This window comes from Mauremys reevesii, linkage group 6 (genome assembly GCF_016161935.1).
Source record: "Mauremys reevesii isolate NIE-2019 linkage group 6, ASM1616193v1, whole genome shotgun sequence".
In the NCBI taxonomy this organism is placed as follows: domain Eukaryota; kingdom Metazoa; phylum Chordata; order Testudines; family Geoemydidae; genus Mauremys; species Mauremys reevesii.
The window spans coordinates 39,311,072-39,334,314 of record NC_052628.1 but is presented as its reverse complement, the minus strand read 5'-3'; the positions used below and the strand labels follow the sequence as shown (position 1 = coordinate 39,334,314).

The following is a 23,243-nucleotide window of genomic DNA, read 5'->3' as shown; positions in this document are numbered from 1 at the left end:
AGTGTGATTGTTTCAAGAAATGAAGTTTTACTCTGTTTGCCATTCAAGCTACTAACTCAGCAAGGTTGGAAGTTTGCCCTAATGTTCTGTAAACCAATTAGATTACAAAGTATCTGACATAATTTGGAATGCTGAACAATCTTAAACATATCTGAACAAGTAGAATTTGATATGCCATATGGGAAGTAAAAATATAGTTCCCTTCCCCCAACTTTTAAATGCAAATGAAGAGAACCATGAACCTGGGTGTAATTACAAACCTTTGAAAAGTCACTCTGGTAATCAGTCATAACAGTTGAGTTCTGCTAATCTTTCAACAAAAGTATGCATCTGGTTTCAATGTTAAAACTTTCTCCTTTTAACAATGGGTTAAATATAAAAAAGTTCCCTTAGGCAGGAAGATGTTTGAATGGTCAGATGTGAAATGTTGGTGACCTCAAGCTGTTGCTGATTTCAGCCGGTTGTAAAGGCTGCGATCTGGGGGCAGGGTGAGTAATTAAATAAAATGGGAACATAGGAAATGTAGGTTGGAAAGAGGCCAGGGTTCCTCCTCCTTGTTAATTAAACTGATAATTTATAGCAGTGGGTTTCCCTTATGTCAGTCTAAAGTGTTTATATTTAAAATAAACTTTGAAAAACATGGTTAATATATATCTCTAGGGGATATATGATGAGTAGTATCATTTTCTTAGACATTTGTAGTATCATTCAATGAGTGCTTCTTTTTCATTGCATTTTTTACCATATTTTGGAAGTTAAAAGTATCTTAATTTTTGTGAAAAATCCTCACTTACAGTCAACAGTCATCTTTTTCATATTGTAACTCTTACATATAATCAGCATTGTTGTATTAGAAGTCTCTGAGCTGGCTGTAAATATATGCAAACTGCTTTTAGTATTTATTTTAGAAAAACAATGAAGCATAACAATGATTAATGGCTTAGCTGGCAAAGAAAATGAGTAAGACATAAGTACTGAGTTAAAAAAAAAAGTCTCCTCTCTTTTATTTAGGAATTTAGTTTAGAAGACATAACAAAAATCACAATCCACTCTTGCCTTGTCCAAGATCTACATGAAGCTTTTAACAATATAAAAACATAAGTTTGTTCTACTTGTACATTTTGGCATAATTTCAATATGGGCTTTCTAAATTTTTATAACATTTTGTTTTTAAAAGTTTCATTGTTTTTACCCTATGAAGGCTTGATCCTAGTCTACTGATGTCGGTGAGAATTTTACATTGACTTCAGTGGTTACAGGACCCCAGCCTAACTAAAAAACAGAATTCTTGATAGTGGTGTGTTGTAATGGCTATCCGGCAAATACTGTAATAAAAAGTGCAGGGGAAGAAAACCTGACTGCTCTTTCCCCACAAACCTGATGAAGATGTGAAATTATTATTGATGAAAGCAAAATCTATGCATGAAAACATGAATCTCAGTTCGGTCAATTTTTCTGTGTATTGGGACCTCCTCATGGAAAAAATATATGTAGGATATCAGATATAAATCAAGCTGTAATAGTTCTATTACAAGATTTAACACAATAAAAGAATAAGAGACATTAGCCGAGTTAGACCCCCTACCTACAAGTTGTTCCATCTGAACAGATCCCAGAGCCTCAGCAGAGCTACACTGAAGTCAATGGAGCTCCATGTAGGTACTGAGATCTGTGTTGGTGGATCAGCTTCCAGGATCAGGAGCCTAACTAGTCCAACAACAAAATGCATCCATTTATAAATTAGAAACAATTTTTTGGCTGTTCATCATGGAGCAGCCACCCCATAGTGATTGACCATGTAGTAGAAATAACTTGTAATACTACTATTCTGTTTAAGTTCTTATACCACACCTATCTCTGGTTTATATGAGCACTTTCCAGAATCTGACAAGCCTACCATCTGTCATTCTTACTCTCTCTCTTCCTTTCTCAAGGGTGAGGTTGACCATTGGGACTCTGACAAAGGGAATACAGTTTGGGCGCTTGGGGAATGGGTGTAGCCCTCTAGTTGAGGAACTGTCATTCGCAGGTGGACCTGTTGGAAACATGTTGGAAAGAGATGCAGTCATTGCAATGTCAGAACAAAGGAGCATTGCAAATCAAAGGGATGTGAAGGCAGGACAACTGGGGTGAAGTTGGACTTCGCAGCCAGGGAGAAGAGGAGTTGATTCCCTCTTGGGGTGATACAATGTGGTGTTAAAAAAAAACTTTTATTGTGATGGTAATTTACAGTTTATGATTTTCCTAAGCAAGTATTTGATGTTACTTTATATTATTTATTTTATATTATATTGTCCCTGCCTAGTTTCTGGGTTTTCCTTTATAAAATTTAAATTTTAAGGTTATATCCATTTTGTTGTTTGCCTTTACCTCTCCTCTCAGCATAGCCTAGCTGAGGCCTGGGTCACTGCACTGTGGTGGGTGTTTTTTAGTGAAGACCAGGTGTTGCAGATCCTAGTGAGTGCCCCTGCCTGGCCACCCATTAGGACTGCTGTGAAGGGAATCTAAACTTCTGTGTTCTGGATCTTCTGGGGTGTTAAGCTTTTGGAGCCTCAGCAAACTGCAGCACTGTTTCCTTCCTTGGCCTCTCTGGCACATTTCCCCCCACACTAATAATCAGTCTGTTACCCCTTCTTAGAAATGGGGCTCCTCATTCCAGCTGCCATAGGCCCCGAGGACCAGCACTGACCCCTGAAATATCTGTTACTTAAACACACCCCTGTTCTGTAACTTCACCCCAAAGCTGTGAAGTTTCTGGTCTACAATTTAACTTTCTCAGTGGTATGCAGTAGTTGTAAAGGAGTTATTATAGAGAGAGACATTTTGCATGGTCTGACACCTTTATGCTCTTTTATACTTAATCATGTAAAGCAAAGCAGAGTACAAACCTCAAATGTCCCTCACTTTCTAGCTCACCTTTCCTTTGTGGGTCCAAGAGGAAACATCTGGATCTAGGAAGGCAGCCAGGCAGGCACTGTATGCCCTGCCTCATGCAGGCTGTTACATGGTGAGTGGTCTCCCTCATGGATTGGAGGAAAGGTCCCCAGGCAGACCAGACTCTGCCCTTTTAAAACCTTCAGCCCCCTGTGTCAAATGACACCCTTGCCATCTTCCTCACTTGAGCACAAACTCCTGTCAGGTCACTTTGTTGCCAAGGTGACTTCTTCTGGGCAAGAGTTTTTCTGGGACCAGTCTTCTGTCTAAAGTGAATAGATTTCCAACAATTGTGTATTTAAGAGTCGGTTACCCTCTATTGTTGTTCTTTTGCTACCAGCCTTTGGAATTTTCAATGCAACATGGAGTCAAACAGACTACAGAGAAGGCAAAAGGCTGCACATTCAAAATGGAGTTTTCAGCCCAACACAGACAGATAGGGCTTATAACCTCACACAGAATTCACAGCTTGCAGACATATTTCCAGTTAATCGCATCAGGTTGAAGAAGTGCACCTTGCACTTGGAATGGAAAAGGGAGACGTTTTCAGTAGTTTTAACATCCTGTAGGAGGTCATTCTACAGTTTTGGACTGGTTCTCAGAAAGCTCTCTCCCGTACAAATGAGTTTTACCCTTACAGTAGATGGCACCGTTATGGCAGAGGAGTGAAATTATTTAATATAATCTTTGTCCTGAAACTTAAGGTACTTTTTAGGTATCTCAGGCCCAGAATTACCAATGGTTTTGATTTCATAACTAGTAGAGGAAATCTGATTCAGTAGAGAAATGAACATATACAGCCTACCCAGGAGGTTTTCCAAATTCAGATGCATGCATGAAAGCAATCCTCTGTGTAATGTCTGCCTCTGATCTTAAAAATCCTAGGTTACAATAGCTTAGATCAGGCAAGTGGATTTTCCCCTGACTTTCTAAGGGTATGTCTACACTACAAGACTATTTCGAATCAACTTAAGTCGAATTTGTGGAATCGACCTTATGAAGTCGAATTTGTGTATCCACACTAAATACACTAATTCGACTGTGTGAGTCCACAGTAACGGGGCAAGCGTCGACTTTGAAAGCGGTGCACTGTGGGAAGCTATCCCACAGTTCCCGCACTCCCCGCTGCCCATTGGAATTCTGGGATTTCCCCCCAATGCATGCTGGGAGAAAAATGTGTCGAGGGTGGTTTTGGGTAACTGTCATCATTGAACCGTCAATCACGCTCTCCCTCCCTCCCTCCCCGAAAGCGCCTGCGGGCAATCTGTTCGTGCACTTTTCTGCTCAGTGACAGCGCGGGCGCCACAGCACTGCGAGCACGGAGCCCGCTGCAGTTATAGCCGTTGCCAACTTCTCGCACCTTATCGTCCACCTCTTCCACAGTCAGCTGCTGAGAAATCGGGCTACTTTTCAATGGTGCTGCGAGCACTGGTGGACCATGGGGGATGTTTTACCAACATCAACGTCGGGTGGCCGGACAAGGTTCATGACGCGCGTGTTTTCAGGAACTCTGGTCTGTTTAGACGTCTGCAGGAAGGTAGTTTCTTCCCGGACCACAAAATAACTCTTGGGGATGTGCAGATGCCTATAGTGATCCTCGGGAACCCAGCCTACCCGCTAATGCCCTGGCTCGTGAAGCTCTGTGTAGGCGCCTTGCACAGCGACAAGGAACTCTTCAAGTACCAGCGAGCAGCGAGCAGCGTGACCTGTGACTGTTCAGTTTCTTTACAGAGAAGCTGAACCTGCCCCTGTTTCTTTACCAAGTTACTGTTGACTAGCATCTGCAGTTACATACCCCGTCCACCCCGCTTCCCCCACTTCCAACACACGTTTAAAAATAAAACACATGTTCCACTGTGACTTTACAAAGGTTTCTTTATTGATGACTTTGCGTTAAAGGGTTGAAACTGGGACGCAGACTGTGCTGGGTAGGGTGTGCGGTGATGTAAAGACCGCCTCTAAACTCGAGGAATGACAGGCTCCTGCTCCCAGAGTGGTCCGCAGTGCCGGACTGGTTGTTTCAACGGAGCCTGCCATCCCTCCTTTTTGGGACTCTGTGTGCAGGGGCTATGTGGCTTTGCGGCGGGGGAGGACGGATACAGATTCCTCTGCTGCGTGGCTCTGTGGTCCAGGACAGGGACCGTTGCATGAGATCTGTTAGCCCCCTCCCCCACTACAAAGTCATGTACCCCCCCACCCACACAGAACCTGCAAACCACCTCCCATACCGACCAGGGTGCCTACTGACTGCACTGTGTGATGTGACCTGCTGCTGATCCTGCCCCCGTCTCTGTACCCTGCTAAAGGTGACTGTCCTATGCAATACCCTACCCCCTTCCCCACTCACCCACCCACCCCTTCAAACACAGCGTTGTGTAAAAAAGCATGACGGAAACAGTAATTAACAGCAAAGTATTTTTAATAATTAACCAGACAGTCAGGGGATGAAACTGGGATTGGGGCCTGGGTGAGTCAGGAAGGGAAGGAATTCTCAAAAATTAGGGTATGAGAGCTTTTGGGTACTTGAGCACTCTGCTGGGGTGCAGTGACAGTTTTCACGGCCCCTGGCGCCACTCCTTCTGGTTACTTTGGGTGACGGGAGGTATGGGACTTTGTGGCGGGGGAGGGTGGTTGCAGATACACTGTGGGGGGGCTCTGTCCTCCTGCCTGCGGTCCTGCAGAACATCCACAAGGTGCCAGAGCGTGTCCATTTGCTCCCTCATTAGTCCAAGCAGCGTTTGAGTCGCCTGCTTGTCTTCCTCATGCCACCTCTCCTCCCGTTCGTTGTGTGAGCGCTGGTACAGAGAGAGGGTCTCCCTCCACTGGCTCTGCTGGTCCGCCTCGGCTCGGGAGCACCCCATAACTTCAGCGATCATCTCGTCCCGTGTCTTTTTCTTTCGCCGCCTAATCTTTGCCAGCCTCTATGAGGGGGATGCTGTGGCAGGTCTGGAGACAGTCGAAGCTGTGTGATGGGAGAAAGGGAGTGAATTCCTTGCAAAGATACATTTTTGCGAACAATGAACACAGTCTAGTCTGTGTCTGTGAACAACACCATGCACAGCACCTATCTCGTCCACACTCCTGCAGCAGGCACTCCTGAAAGCATAAACTCTGCCCCTGTTCTACCCCATCACAGTGTCCCCCGACCCTTGCACTTCTGGGTTGAGATCCCAGTGCCTGATGGTGCAAATTTCATTGTCGCGGGTGGTTCTGGGTAAATGTAGTCAGTCATTCCTTCCTCCGGGAAAGCAACACCAGACAATCATTTCAAGCCCGTTTTCCCTGGATTGCCCTGGCATATGCCATAGCGTGGCAACCATGGAACCTGTTTTGCCTTTTGTCACTGTCACCGTATGTGTACTAGATGCCGCGGACAGAGGCGATTCAGCAGCGCTACACAGCAGCATTCATTTGTTTTTGCATGACAGCAGAGATGGTTATCAGCCATACTGTACCATCTACCATGCCATTGTAAATTGGCAAGGTGATGATCTTTACCAGTCGTATTGCATTATACCTTCTGCTGCTGTCATAGGTGCCCCTGGCCGAGATCAGCCGGGGGCGCAAAAGACAAAACTGGGAATGACTCCCCGAGTCAATCCCTCCTTTATGGTATCTAAAATAGAATAATTCCTGCATAGAATATGGGGCTAGTGTAGTAGAGATCCAGTGTTTCAGAGAACCAGAGAGCACAGCCGCTCCGTGTCAGATTATTCAGGAATGATGAGCTGCATGGCATTCACAGGGGGTGCTCCTGCAACAACCCCACCTGTTGCTTCCCTCCTCCCCCAGCCTTCCCGGGCTACCATTGCAGTGTCCCCTGATTTGTGTGCTGAAGTAATACAGAATGCAGGAATAAGAAACAGTGATTTGTTACTGAAATGAAATAAGGGGAAGGCAGCCTCCAGCTGCTATGATTGTCCAGACAGGACATTAAGCAGTGTGTGGGAGAGGAAAACAGCATCCTGCTGCTATGACAGTCCAGGCAGTACAGAATCTTTTCTTTACACATGAAGGGCGGGGGCTGATGGAGCTCAGCCCCCTGTTGCTATGATGAAGACGGTTAGCAGGCCGTCTACTTATGGGCTGATGACGAGGACAGGTACCAGTCGTATTGCACTACACCATCTACAGCAAGGCTGATGATGATGACGACGGATATCAGTCATATTGCACCGTTAGCCACCCATAAGGGGGGGGGGGAGGATGCTACAGTACAGTGCCGCAGCATCGCGTCTACCAGCAGCATTCAGTACACATAGGGTGACATTTAAAAGAATCAAGAGACTTTTTTTTTCCTTTTCCTTCTGGGGGTGGGGGGTGGTTGTACATTGATGAGCTATACCCTGAACCGCCGCGGACAATGTGTTTGACCGTACAGGTATTGGGAGCTCAGCCAAGAATGCAAATGCTTTTCAGAGACTGCAGGAACTGTGGGATACCTTGCGTCCTCAGTCCCCCCCTCCCTCCATGAGCGTCCATTTGATTCTTTGGCTTTCCGTTACGCTTGTCACGCAGCAGCGTGCTGAGTCTCTGCTACGCCGTCTGGACGGAGATTTTTAAAAAATACTTTGGACCAGGCGTAACATTACAGTAATTCCCCTAATTAGATGCAGGAGTCTCCGAGCAAGATCACCCTGAGGACGGTCACTGAAGGAGATAGAGAGCGCATGCTGCGTGAAAGCCAGCACAAACCAGGGCCCTATGCAGCCGTGCTCGGGGAGGCAATGCTCCCTGAGTACCTCATGAAAGCCTGGCGCGGAAAAGTGTGCTACCACGGAGCACCCAATAAGGCAGCTCTCCCCAGGAACCTCCTGCGGAGGCTTTTCGATTACCTCCAGGAGAGCTTCGTGGAGATCTCCCAGGAGGATTTCTGTTCTATCCCCATATATATAGAGACCTCCTTTTCACATACTTCAGATTCCTGTTATATTAAGAATAAAAGTTTACATGTTTAAAGCACTTACCGACTGCTCCTTCCCCTGATTCAGGGTCTGGGTTAACGGCCGGGGAGAGTTGGTAGAGGATCTCCGTGACAGTGATGAAGAGATCCTGGCTGTCGGGGAAACCAGCGTTGTAAGCGCTGTCGCCTGCCTCATCCTCCACAAACCCTTCCTCATCTTCCCCGTCCGTGAACATCGCCGAGGAACTGTCCGTCGTCACTGTCCCATCGTCAGAGTCCATGGTCACTGGTGGGGCAGTGGTGGCAGGCTCTGTAGTGTCCGTTTGCCGCTTTGATTTTTTGGTAGCCTTGTCTGGGGTCCTTGATTTCCACGTGGCGCTGCGTTGCATCCCGCCTGTATCATCTGTCTCTCATGGCTTTGGAGACCTTCTCGTAGGTCTTTGCATTCCGTTTTTTGGAGCGCAGCTCCGAAAGCACAGACTCCTCGCCCCACACACCGATCAGATCCAAGACTTCCCAGTCAGTCCATGCTGGGGCCCTCTTTCTATTCAGAGATTACATGAACTCCTCTGCTGGAGAGCTCTGCATTGCTGCCAGTGCTGCTGAGCTCGCTCCGATGTCCAACCACGAAATGAGATTCAAACTGTCCAGACAGGAAAAGGAATTCAAATTTTCCCGGGGCTTTTCCTGTGTGGCTGGTCAGAACATCGAAGCTCGGACTGCTGTCCAGAGCGTCAACAGAGTGGTGCAGTGTGGGATAGCTCCCGGAGCTACTAAGTTCGATTTGCATCCACACCTAGCCTAATTCGACATAGCCATGTCGAATTTAGCGCTACTCCCCTCGTTGGGGAGGAGTACAGAATTCGAACTAAAGAGCCCTCTATGTCGAATTAAATGGCTTCCTGGTGTGGATGGGTGCACGGTTAATTCGAATTAACGCTGCTAAATTTGAATTAAAGTCCTAGTGTAGACCAGGCCTAAGATAATTCAAAATTTAGGGAAAGCATTAAATACAGATAATACTTAAAATACAAAGGTAATAATTGGAGATATACCAATCTCCTAGAACTGGAAGGTCATTGAATCTAGCCCCCTGCCTTCACTAGCAGGACCAATTTTTGCCCCAGATCCCTAAGTGGCCCCCTCAAGGATTGAACTCACAACCGTGGGGGTTTAGCAGGCCAATGCTCAAACCACTGAGCTATCCCTTCCCCCCTAAATGCTTGTCTTTGAACAGCAGGTGATATATTGTACTTTTAAACTGAAAATCGAAAAAAGATAATTGTATTATAACAGGCATTGTAGAGTCTGCATTTAATTTTACCAGGTGATTATCAACAAATTCCGCTAACCTAAATGAATGTGTTGGTACAGTGTTGAGCTCTCCCCCTCCTGATGCTTAGTAGTCAATGAATTACACTTATCACTTGTCACTATTTCTTTACAATATCCTGCACCTGCTCCCATCAAAATCAATAGAAATCAATAGAAGTTTGGGCTTTGATTTCAATGTGAGCAGGATCAAGGCCGTGATGACAATACTAATTGAGGTGAAATCCTGACCCTATTGAAGTTAATGGGAGTTTTGCCTTTGGCTTCAGAGGAGCCAGGACTTCACCCCAAAAGAATAAATGTACATTTAAGTGCTTCTACAGTGTGCAGAATGTTTCAATTGCCCAATATCTGACAGGATTTATTGTCTAGTGCCCACTACCAGTGTCAGCAACACAGTAAATAACAGGTCTATTTGTAGTAGGTAGTATGTTTATTTTTTATTATTATTATTATTATTATTAGCTCAATACAAGACTTTGAAGGAGATGGATTCTGTACCTGAAGAGCTGACCTTGTAAGGGCCAGATTCTGACCTCATTTACCAGCGTGTTTCAAGAATAACTTGGTTGACTTCAGTGGAGTTACTCTGGATTCAGTGGAATTACACAGATGTAACTGAGGTCAGGATCTGACAGACAATACAGCTCAGACACAAATAATATAGTGGATGACTGGGTGAAGATCCATTCATAAAGTGGTATCTTCTTTCTATGTATGTATGTGACTAATGTACATATACGTATGTGTCTATTTGGTGCACAAAGGGCCTCCATGATCCTGTATCCTTTACTCACAGAAGTAGTCCTGCTTGATTTCCCTAGGGGTGCTCCACTTTGGGTGCACTTGCATCCCCTGCACCTTCAATTGGAGATTTCTCATAGCAGTGTCCATTCCACCTGCACATGTGTGTTACTCAGCCTCATGCCCCATGTCATTCCTATACTGCACTATGCAGGCTAACTGTCCTCAGTTCCTTCTTAACTACCCCAGCTTGAGAAAGTGGTTTAGCAAGTTGTCCGAGTTCAGACTTCCCAGTTTTCCCATGGAAACTCATGGTATTGTCACCTCCTTTGGCTACTATTACTTCAGCTCAAGCCCTGGACATGGTACCGACAACACTCTTGGTACCACAAGCATTCTAGTTTCCCTGAGACCTCATAGTGTCTGAGACTCCTGATTCACCATTGCTCGGCTCCAGTCTCTTCTTGGTACCAAGAATGTCCAGATCTTTGGACACCCATCCATTACCAATGGTGGTACCTCACTTTTCCTTGGTATTGAGAGCCTCCAGATCTCTGGACACCTGTCTTGTTCTGATGGTGGTACCTCAGGCTTCTTATGCTGCCCCACCATTACTGAGTGACTTAGAGGAAGAGACTTCTGATGAAGATTTTGCCTCAGCCTCCCAAATATCTGTGCAAGGCTCTCCACTCCGCCCCTCTGAAGGTTCTTTTCCTTAGGTTCCTTAATGTTCTTTTCCCTGAGATCACTCGTGACAGACATCCACAGCTACTATCTCGCTTGGGCGAGCATCTGTGGATTCCACCACCCATGCCATATGTGCTACCCCCTTGGCCATACTGGGACCACTGGGTGGCTTATTGCCATCAATTCCCTCGGGCCTCAAGCTCTGCCCTTCATAGAGATAAACACCACTCCTCACCCTCCCTTTCCAGGAGACTGCAGCCTCAGGAAGAGACCTTTGAGGAACAGGCGGCCAGGGCTGATGAGGAGGTCTCTTCAAATGCAAACATTTCTCCATTATCCCCAGATGAAGCTGTCATGTCACCTCCCCCATCCCTGGCTGACAATTTCTGGATCTGATCAAGAGGGTCATGGATTCTTTACAGATCCACCTCAAGGAGATTGAAGAACTGCATCATAAGTTCCTCGACATCCTCCATACAGCATCCTCTACCCGCATTGTGCTGCCAGTCAACAAGGCATTCCTGGATCCTGCAAAGGTCATCTAACACACTCCAGCCTCAATTCCTCCCATGTGCAAGAGGGCAGACAAAAATATTATGTTCCCTCTAAGGGTCAGAATTTTTATTTTCTCAACCATCTCCTAACTCCTTGGTGCTTGAGGTGGTTAATGAACATTGAAGGCAGCACCAAGCTAAATCTACGCCCTATGATAAAAATCATAAGCGTCTCAACCTCCTTGGTAAAAAATCTTATTCTTCAGCTACTTTACAGTTTAGAATCACCAATTTTCAGGGAAAGGTCTGTGTATCTTGCTTTACCGCCCTTATCAAGTGTCTTATTGTGGAGCTCAGTTGGCTCTGTGGACAGAGTGCAGTTTCCTCCTCACAACCCAGTCTGAGAGGGATCATCACAGACCCTCTCCCCCGAGCTGGAAAGGAGACAGCACTGGAAAAAACTGGCGCCGCAGTCAGAGGCCTGGCTGCTGGCTATAGGGATTTTGGTGCAGTCTTCCATTTGGCGTGCTGCTCTTCTGAAAGATGCAGATGGACCCATGAGGGATGTGAAGCCAGAAGGCCCGGCATGCCAAATGGAAGTTTGCACCTAAATATCTATAGCCTGTGACAGCAACCACACCTCTGACTGCAGGGCTTAGCTTCTGTCTCCCCTTTTGCTTCCCCTTCAGGCTGTGGATGGAGGAAACTGGACACAGCATGGACACTGCCAGTGTTGGAAAGTATGGTAAAGGGGCCTATGTGCACAGCATCTTCCCCCTGCTGAAGCTCTATAACATATCTCCCAGGGGATCCCTACACGTATCCCTGGTTGGGTTATCCAGGGGAACATAAATCATCTGGCCCTGGAGCTATAGATGGTCTTTCCGACACCCTAGACCCAGACCATGGAATGCCTTGAAGATAAGGACCAAAAACTTGAAGTAGATTCCAGTGTAGAGGGCAGAGGATTGGTTTGATGTGTTTGTGAGGAGATACAGCACAGCTCTCTGTATTAGTTGGAATTTCCTAAGCTCTGAAGACTTTGAGTGCAGTTATATTACATTGTAGTAGTTCAACTGAGAGGTGACAAAGGAGTGAATAACTGAGGCCAGGTTATTGTCTGCCAGGATGAGATGAAGTCTCCCAGTCAGCGAGAGATTATAACATTATTCATCGATGATGCTATGTGAAAGCTTAGCGTCAGTGAGGAATCCAAGAGTACTCCTAACTATGGACTGAATTGACCAATTGTGGATGTGTACTCTTTATGAAAGGAGATTGTACCATAGCTACATTCTCATATATCCATACATCCAACTCATAGGAAGTACCTCCGTTTTCTAGTAGGAACAACTCACTACCAATACAGGGCCTTGCCTTAGGTCTTTCCACAGCCCTGAGGATATTCACCCAGGGCTTGACAGATGTAGCAGCTCATCTAAGGAGAGAGGGGATCCATGTCTAGCCATATCGTGATGAATGGCTGATCTGAGGTGATCATCTCAGCAGGTGACTGTCATAAGGTGGCTTCTTTCCTCAGTTTGCCCTTTCTTCCAGAGTCCCCAGTAACTCCATGAAAGCTTTCAGAATATAAATAACTCTTTGCAGGGTTAATTTATTACAAAATGTCCCACAACTATAATCCAGAATTTAACAGCACAGTCCAAACAGTATATGCACTCTTTCAAGTCTGAAAAGTCCATCAACACCGCAAATATGGCTCCAATATCTCTTATAGGAACAGGAGGACTGGGCCAACTTCATTTAAGGGGCCAGGTATTCTGTTACAGTGACCAACTCAATTCAAGTGACCTTAAAGCTCCTGACTACTCTGGGCTTCAAAGTCAACTGAGAAAAATCGACACCTACTTTGACTCAAAAATATAGAGTTCATAGGAGCCATGTTAGATTCCAGGTGCTGGCAGGCAGCACTGCAGCAGTGTATTACATGAGCTGACAGAGGAGCCATCTCCACTTTGTCAGGAGGCTATTTGACTTTGGATTGGTGTATTCATCACCAGATTATATTGCTGGTCATGCATCTTCCAGGCATTCAGATCTTGCTATCATATCACCTGAACACACAGTTCTCAGACAACCATGAGTGGTCAATCAAGGACCTAGTGTTGCAGAGCATCTTTTGCAAACAGGAATATCCACCAATAGACTAATTTGCCACAGAGCAGAACAAGAAATGCCAAATGTTCTTTTCCAGAGGGAGCTCTAGTCCAGGCTCCCTGTCAGATGCCTTTGGACCCTGTGGTTGATGTATGCCTTCCCCTGGCCCGCATGATATCAAGGTGATGAGGAAACTGAGGCAAGATGCTGGGTCAATGACCATGATAGTCTTGGGATGGGTCAGACAGTTGTGGAATTTGGATCTGGTGAATCGCTCAACACTGTGCCCAATCACTTTGCCTTATCTGCCTGATATAGTTTCACAGAAGAGTGGTCAAATCCTACACCGTTGCATTGTTACTTCTAACAGGCAGGTTATGGGGTGCATGACATCCACTGAAAGAAGATATTCTGCTAAGTTCACAATGTTCTGCTCCAAAACAGAAAAGCCTCAACTAGACTGATTTACAAAGCTAAGTGGAAGAGATTTTCTGTGTGGGCATCTCAACACCAGCTGTCTCCCTTGAAAACTCCCTTGGAGAGTGATAGGGTTCATCTAGAATAGAGATGGAAATTGACATCCAATATTTAGGTTTGTTGTCATTAGTAAGAATTTTCCGTGCTCTGCAGTAGGAGAAATTGTTGTGCTTTTTCCTTATAGTACAGTTCACAATCTGTAATTTAGGAAAATGAATTTGAGTTATCCTGGCTGTGGAAGTTATCTCAACTGGAGGGAATTTCAAGGGGAAGGACATTCCCCTGCTGCCAGTGATTGACAAGTCTGATTGTCCACACACTGCTTACAGGCGGAAGTACCCATGGAAATGGATCTGTGGACCTTATTACTTGAAGAAAGGAATTTTTCAGGTAAGCACAGATAAATTTTCTCATCTTTAATATTCCCAACTGAGAGAAATAATAAAATTTGAATATTGCAAGTTAAGAATATACAAACATATGAAGACCCAACCATATAAATAAAATATGTCTGGTCTCAAAATATTGAGACCAATAGGTATATAAAATAACATTTCTTTAAAACATTTTTAAATAAATTTTTTATTGCCTCAAGAACTTAAGATATCTCAAAAGCTTTAGAAGTAGAGAAACAATAAAGGTGAATTCTTACATACACACACAAATTGTATTTATGTCCTCTACTGATCCTTATAATGTATAAATATGGCCTCAATTTTTTTAAATTTAAATCCAACACATTATTTTCTGCATGCTTTTTTACATTTTTTAAATCAGGCCTTCATTTCCCACCTTTTGCTAGAGGGCAGATTCCATATGTTGTTCATACAGCTGTTCCAATATATGCATAGTAGAATTCTATCACATTACAACTTACTATATCGGCTGTTGAAAGGGAAGACCACTGTACACATCCAGCTCCTTGAGGAACTCAAGCTGAACACGAAACTCTAAAGGGGCCACAGATTTCACAGGCTAGAGTGAGCTTGATTGATTAAAACTTTGAGTAAATGTAGAAGCAGCAACAATTTAAGCTGTAAATTAAGGACATTGTATTTGAGCAAATACTACATTTTTTGGAGACACTGAAGAAGCTTCCATTCTGCTGGAGAAAATTATAATGTGTCATATAGGATTTGAGTCAGATGAGGAGAATTGTTGGCTCGCCAGACAAGTATCTGCTCTTCTCCACATCAGAGTGATTAGAATTGTATGACTTCCTTGATAGAAAATGCCTTATTGTATTATGTAAATATCACAGTTCAACTGCGCTATAGGAAAGGGTCATATGCAGACTCTATTTTTGTTGTTAGCCTCATTTGGGCTAAATATTAGCTAAGAATGAGCTGTTTCTAAGTGTAAGGAATTTTACATTTTACAGTATTTGGATAGATTTGCTTGCTGATATTGAAAGTGAGTATTACTCTTTTATATCTGCCCTTACAAATTAGTGCTTAGTATTCATTGACTGTAGTGAGTCTCCTAACCTGGTGAAACTGATTCATAATAAACTAGGGATCAGATTCTAAGAACTTTTTATGTGGATGGCCAGTTTTTCATCTTTTCCTTATTGTTCGCCTGTAGTAAAACAATTATTTTAATGCTGTGGATCTTTTAACTTCCAAATAAATGGAATAAGATATGTAATAATTGAATGATAATTTAAGAGTGAGAGGATGGTAAAACCATTATTGCACCTTTATGAAAGTGAAGAAGCTTAGAGTAAAAAAAATGTTTGGAAATAATAGAAAAATGTACTGAGTATTATTTCCTCTATATTTTCTCATTTTTACCACTATGAACAATTTAACTGAAATGATTTTTTTTTCAGAATCAAGGATAATATTATGAGGGCAGTAAAATAGCATAGGGCATGTTTTATAATGCCGATAAAACATGCTTTGGGATGTCTCCTTACATATTCAAAGTATGTATTAATAGACCAATAAAACATGCCCTGTTTTGTCCTGCTGCATAATACAGGTTTGGAAAAATTAAATTATAGTATAATGGATCATAGATAGAGATTGAACCTTGAACTAGATTGCACAGGGATGAACTGCTGTGGTTTCAATTGGAGTATAAGTTTTGTTTTTGTAGTGGCTTCTATTTAAGAACCATACTTTCCTGTTGGTGACTTAATTAAAGCCACAGTGCTGGGCATATATTGGAGCTGGTTGAAAAATTTGTAATGGACATTTTCCCATTGAAAAATGCCTTTTGTCGAAACTTCCCATGGGAATGTGTTGTTTTTAACAATATTTTGTTTTGGGGGAAAAAATGAAAAACTGTATTTTGACAAGGTCAAATGTTCCATCTTGACATCTTCAGAACAGAAAATTAGAGTTTTTTGTTTCAAAACAACTTTTTGTTTAGAAATTTTTAATATTATGATTTTTTAAAAATGCTTAAATTGAAATGTTTTGATTGACAACAAAAACAATTTTTGTCAGAAATCACATTTCATGGAAAATTTCAAAATTCTTTGTTTTAATTTTCATTCAGAACAAAATAAATTTTGAAATGGTGGAATTTCTTGCAAAATAGAAATTGTGGTTCTCACATAGCTCTATCAGATATACTTCATTATACTGGTTTACTGCCCCTCATGACATACATTGGAGTCTGAAATGAGAGAGTATCTCCCACACCAAGCCTGCTAGCTCACACAATAAATTATTAACCGCAGATTTGCTAAATTAAAAAGAAAAGTTTACAGTGAGTTTTGGGTTAATTTATGCCCAGTGGATAACATTTTCAAAAGCATCTAAATGATTTAGGAGCTTAGGTTTCATGGAAAGTCAGTGAAACAAAGGCTCCTAAATCACTTAAGCCCGTTTGAAAATGTTTCCTTCATGACATTCAGTGAAAGTCAATGGAATTTAAGATGTAAGTGCCTAAGTCATTTTTGAAAATGGAACATAAGCTCCTAAATCACTTGTTTTTGAAAATTTTATTTCACATGAAACCCTGAGGATCTGGCTCATTATTTGTACTAAAAAAATTGGTCCCACATTTTGCTGAGTTTCCTTTACTTCTTTGTATGCTTGTGTATACACAGTCATGGTCCCTGAGTAGGCTGCTCCCTTTCCACTCTCCCCAAGAGCATCCCTTTCAAGTGGCAGGCCTGTGCCTCCATTTCTCTTTTGGGTGGGATCCTGAGATCCAGCCACTCTCCAGCTGGGTGTCCGGGTTAATCAACTCTGTTACTTAGCAGTCTCAGTGGGCTTGACTCCTGCTAGACTTTTCCTTCAGGAGTATGTGGACAGTAAGTGTGCAGTGACACAAAAGCAGCTTCATCAAAACAAAGTTTTTATTTTGCCAAAACATACAGAGCCATTGAGAAATGGATTTAAAACAACATAGACCTGTAGGCATATTATCTTATGCCTTGCATTCCCCTCAAATCCCTAGGTAGACGTGATTTAGCTTTGGTGTCCCCTGATTTCTTGGGGACCAAGGTAAAGCTTGCCTGCTGCAGACCCCTGTCTGTGTCAGCCTACATCCACTGACAATTCTCCCCCCTCTCTTCCCAGGGCAGATCATTTAACAGATCTGTGTCTTTTGATCTCCAGATTTCCAACCTTGCAAACAGCCCTGTTGCCAGGATTGAGGAAGAGGACTCCCTCTCTTCATGGCAGTAAACCTGGCTATTGTGTTTGAAGGGATGCTCCTTATCTAGACCACTGTTTTACATTCCCTGCCTGTTTTTTTTTAAATGACCCTTCTTGGTGTAACTAATTATTCAGGTAGTATAATATCACACATATGCTGAGGGGCATGTGATGTTTCAAATAATAATACAAATATTTTCCTGTTCTCCACATCTACATCTTGTATTTTAGATGTTTTTACCAATTTTCATCAAATAGATAAAACATTAATAGAATTGAAAAATTACATAATGAAGGCAATAAAACACACTTGGGTTTTATTATTTGCATATCAATATAACAACTGCATAGTTGAGATCCTGATCCTTCACTTTTTACTAAGGTAAAACTTTCACTGATTTCTATAGATATTTTATATGACTAAGCACTACAGGAGTGGGCCCTTAAGGGTTTCAGTGGGACCACTTGCAATGTAAGATACTATTCAGTGTGAGTAAAAATGGTAGAGTTGGGCCTTCAATGAATAAATCAATTTTTTGGTACTCCCAAAAACAAATAAGTTAGTCACTCATAATTTATTAAAAATTTTAAGAAGAAAGAAAGGTCCTATCCACAGCACAACTTGTAGGGCTTTGTCTACACTAGCAAGTGAATGATAAAACTTTTGTCATTCAGAGGTATTAAACACCCCCCCAACCCCCCGAAAGTCAAAAGTTTTGTCGAGGAAAAACACTGATGTGAACAGTGCTTTGTCTTCAGGAGCACTCTCCCACTGACAGAGCTACTGTTGCTTGTTGGGAGTGGAAGTTTTTTGTCAGCGGGAGAGTCTCTCCCCCTGCAAACAGTAGCTACACTGCGTGCCTTTTAGGAGCACAGGTGTAGCGGCAAAGCCATGTCACTAAAAGTTGCGTAGTGTAGACAAAGTCTAACTATATTTGTAACCCATTACTGGTGTAGTTTGAGCTAAATATGATTTGTTTCCCCACAACATAGTTAAAACTTGATTAGTAGCTATATCACTTAGCCATGTTTTTCTTCAGCTAGAGCAGTGGTTCTCATACTTTTTTTTTCGTGGACCACTTGAAAATTGTTGAGGGTCTCGACGGACCATTTAGCGATCTTTCCAAATGTTGTTTGTACCATTAGCTAACTATTGTAAAGCGTTTTGGATAAAAGCGCTATGTAAAAAAACCCTTAATAATAATTAATGTGTTTTTGTTCTACAAATAAAAGCACACAACTCATATTTTAATATCAGTAGTCTTACCTTTCTAATGCGATGGATGTGCCCTCTCTCCCTCGCCATGGCAGCCCCTGAGCTGGGGCCGGGAAGGAGGTGGGTCTCCCTCGCTGTGGCAGCCCCCGAACTGGGGCTGGGAAGGAGGGGGAGGTCTCTCCCTCTCTCCCCCGCCACATCAGCCACAGAGCTGAGCCTGAGAAGGAGGGTGATCTCTTTCTGGCAGCTGCAGCCCTGGAGCTGGGGAAAGTCGCTTCTTTCTCTGGCCATTGCAGCCTTGTACATCCCAAATTTCCCCCCACCCCCTCGTCTCACCCCACTGCCTCATCCCACCTACCTCATATTTCCCCCAAGGCCACCATCTCACCTTACATGTGTGTCTGCTCCAGGGTCCAGGCACCTAATTAGTGGAGCCATGCCTGCACGGCTTCACTAATTAGGTGGGTGGCCCTTCATTCTCTTGTGTGCGGCTATCCAGGTGCGCACCTTAGAGGGAACTAACCGCGGACTACCTGAATGGAACTTGCGGACTACCAGTGGTCCGCAGACCACAGTTTGAGAACCTATGTGCTAGAGGATTAGTGGCTTCTTACATATTGTTCAGATTACTGTTTTCTGCCGTGTGGCAGGATGCCCCCAACCATGCCTGTGTAAGTGGTGTTGACAATGCTCCTTCCTCCCAGCTCTCTGTGCATTAGAACATTCCAAAGAGCATTGCCCTACAAATTGCTGGTGCTGTTCTGGGTGAATGTCCTCTAGGCTGAGGCTCTATAGGTTAGCTGCCAGATTTTCCTAAAATTCCCCAGCAGTACACAAGGGAATGATGTGGTCCAGCATCACATCTGATCGCCTCTGACTGCCTAACCTGATGGATCAAGTACTCATTTTGCAGCTGGGTGAACTGGAGGAGGCCTTTCGTTTCAGTGTGAGATCAAGCGAGATTTGAACCCACAATTTTCAGAGGATGCTGTTGAATAATGTTTTATCTTCCTCAGGGGTTCCCACAGGCAAAATGCCACAGATTTTGATAGGATCACACCTATTGTTCAATGTTTGTGAAATACACTGAGAAATATTATAAGGTGTTGATTTACAGTACCTGTGTGTCGATGATATTTAGCTTTCTGTATCCTTTTCATTTGTTTGCTTTCTCAGTACCTGACGAAGATTTGATGGACCTGGATAGGAGGGCACTGGCTGAAGTTGGACTGAGATAAGACAGACTGGCGCTAGTTGGCCAGGGGGGCTTTTTTATTTGGAATTGTGTTTGTCAGTATAGTGATAGCCTTTCAAATAATATTTATAGTCTAAGTCTTGTTTTCTTAGATTTTAAGGCCAGAAGGGAACTTAATGATAATCTAGTCCAGTATTTCTCAGCCATTTCATCTTGTTGACCCCTTATTCAAAGTTAAAAAAATTCCATGACCTCCTCCTTACATTACACTATAAAAGTAAGAGTAACGATAATTTAATGACAACATGTGTCACATTCTGGGGGTACAATCCAGATCAGTGAAGAGTTGTCACCTCTTAACCTGTAACCTCAAGTGCCTAAGTGTCTCCTTCCCAGGAGTTTTGGATAAGATCTAGATGTCCCTCACTTTCTTTCTGTATAGAAGACCGAATGCAGCAAACCCTGTGGGCTCTTGGGACACTCCCCTATAAGCAAAAAGCAAGTACAGTAACATTTCATCCCAATCTTTGGTTCTCTTATTTGCATACATTCCAAGCATAGATTTTAGAGTTTCATTGAACTTCTCAACCAAACCATTTCTCTCTGGATGATATGGGGTGATTTTTAGTTGCTTCACCCCACACAACTTCCATAACTCCCTGAATAGCTGAGACATGAAATTTGACCAATAGTCAGATAATCTCTTTAGGGAAACTCAGACTGCTAAAAAGAGTGAAAAGCGCTTTTGCACAGAATCAGCCTCTATATTAATTAGAGCAACTGCATCAGGATTTGTAATGGCAAAATCCACTACCACCTGGATATATTTCTTCCACCTTTGGGTAGGATATGACATATGGCCCACAGTGTCCATTGCTACCCTGTAAAATGCCTCTTGTATCACAGGCAAGGAGTGTAGAGGAACTTTCTGGGGCCCTGCAGGTCTTTTACTTTTTGACATAATTCACAAGACCTGCAATAATTCTTCCCTGGCCAATAGAAATTTTTCTTTAACTTCTCGTGGGTTCTCAGTGCCCCCAAATGACCAGCAAAAGGACAATCATGTGCTAGCAACATTAATTCCTCCTGGTGCTGGGCAGGCACAACCAGCAACAATTTTATATTTTCCTTCACATCATTGATAAAGATATTAAATAGGATTGGGCCAAGAACAGATCCCTGTGGGATCCTACTAGAAATGCTTCCAATGGATAATGGTTTTCCATTTACAGTTCCTTTTTGAGAGCTACTATTTAGCCAATTTTTAATCCATTTTATTTGTGCTTTATTGATTTGGTATGGTGCTAATTTTTTTAATGGAATGTCATGCAATATTAAGTCAGGTGCCTTTCAGAAGGGAGTGATATTCTATCAGGTGTACTGTGTCAACATAGTTACCTTTGTCAACTAAACTTATGATTTCATCAAAAGAGTTATCTAATTTATTTGACAAGACATATTTTCTATTTTCTTTTTCTCAGTCTTCCGGGCTTGCCCAGTACTTCAATATCAGTGTCAATGGCTGAGAGAGATTTTCAGACAATTAGTTTAGCGCTCTTCAGCACAAGTTACTGGTTCTGAAGATTTAAAAATGTTTAACTTTAGAAGTTGCTATTTAACTTCCTCCCTAGTTGGATCCCTTTTTGTTTCTAGGATATAGCAGTCTATATCACTTTCTCTCTGGAAAAGCAGCCCTTTCTCTTGTATATGAACCTTGTCACGTTTATTCATGTCTTTGTAACTGGATTACTGTCATACACTCAGAGTCTTTTGTGAGCCTGTGCTGCTGCAGAATGCAATAGCTTTTCTTCTGAGCGGTATGGTCACCATGAACAGAGAGCCACACTCTCCACAGCCTACCAATTTAGTTTTGAATGAAGTTGAAGTTGTTAAACCTTTGAAGTCTAAGATATTTGAAGCCCAGTTACTGAAGAGACTGTCTCTTCCATATGTTCCACCGAGGTTGAAGTTGAAGTCTGCTACAGTTTCTTGACTGTGAGTCTTGCTGTATCCCAGATTATTGTGATCTCCTTAAATGAAGGCAATGAAATTCAATGGAGACATTTTTTATGGCCAGTGGACTATTAGTTGTTCAAATCTGAGATTTGAACAATTATTCTGAGTGATGTAATTTAGAAAAAATAGGCATTAGTCATGTTCTTAAGATTTTTTTTGCTACAACTTTTCTCAAAATTGTTTGTCATAGAAATTTCAAATGATGTTAATTAAAATATATTGGTAAGATTTAGAGCACAGGATGAATTCTGAGACTTGGAAAAGCATATTTGTAAATTAGGAATGTCACAGTGGCTCATTGGGCTATCATTAACTTCTAAAATGTGTCAAATTACTGGCGTAATTTTTTTTTAAAAGCAGGTCTCTAACCCTTTCCCTTGTGTAGATAGCCTTCAAACTGAAAAGTAGTCACTAAGCAGGTTTGTAATGGTGAACTTTTTGGAGGAAAGAAATGAGTAATAACAGACTACTGCTCCCCCCAACCACAAGCAGCCAGAGTTCCTAACTTAGTTACCTGCTTCTGACATCTCTTACATCCTGCCAAAGGAAACAGACATCATTGGAATATTTATTTTTCATGCATTTTCTTAGCTTCAGTGGTTGTGCCAGTAGTGCCACCATATAAAACTGTCAATATATCTCTTTCCTGGTACTTGAACATATACAGCTTTCCCCATTCCTTTCTGGTGACAAGAAGTCCCACTTACGTGAATGTCTTCTGAAAACTTCTCTGGGTGCTGAGAAGAATTCAGGAAATGAGACTCCCTGCGCCTAGTCAATATTTGGGGAGGAGAGGAAGTGGCTCTCTCCAACCTTTGATGTACTGAATCTGAGGCATCTGGCCACATCCTCCTCCCAGCAGGAGTCTTATCTCATTAATGTCCTGTCAGGGCTCTGGTCCCAGGGAACAAACACACTATTTATAAGCAGCAAAATAAACACAGGAAAAAGAAATATACAGACGGTTACAACCAGGCCACTGGCTCCTTTTCCTTCAGAGGGACCTTCGATTGGCCACAGTCTGGCTCAAAGTCTGCTGGTTCACCAGCAGAAGGAATAGGATATTACTCCCTTTTCATTGAGGGACTTCGGGCCTTCAGGTAGGCAAGGGTATAGGTTCTGTTCTCTTTCTGGGAGCTGGGAAGCTTAGCGTTCTTCTCTTCTCCCAGAGCTGTCTGATACTGAGCTGAACTTCCTCCCTCTTAAACGCCTCCTCCATTTTTGAGATGACCTGTAGGTGTGGAGGAGTGGGGCCAATCCAGCCCAGATCAGGTCCTTAACCCCTCCTTGCCTGGTGCGGGGCTTATACATTGATGTTGCTGTACTTTTCCAGTGGTGGAAATTTCTTCCTCTGAAGAGGAAACATACTTGTATAAACTTCAAATCCTACTGAAGAAGACAGAAGGTAGCAGAATCTTCTAATCCCCTCACCCTAGCATGGGTGGCTGTGGTGGCAGAATCTTCACAACCCACCAGTAAGGGGCAGGCAGCAATATTTTCATACACAGTCACA

The 23,243-nt window shown here is 43.0% G+C and overlaps 1 protein-coding gene across 1 annotated transcript in view; it reads left to right on the top strand.

Annotated features, from left to right (window-relative positions):
• The window catches only part of ADAMTS6 (ADAM metallopeptidase with thrombospondin type 1 motif 6), a 311,564-nt gene that overhangs the window by 94,519 nt on the left and 193,802 nt on the right, over nt 1-23,243 (top strand). The gene's annotated exons all lie outside the window — the stretch shown is intronic.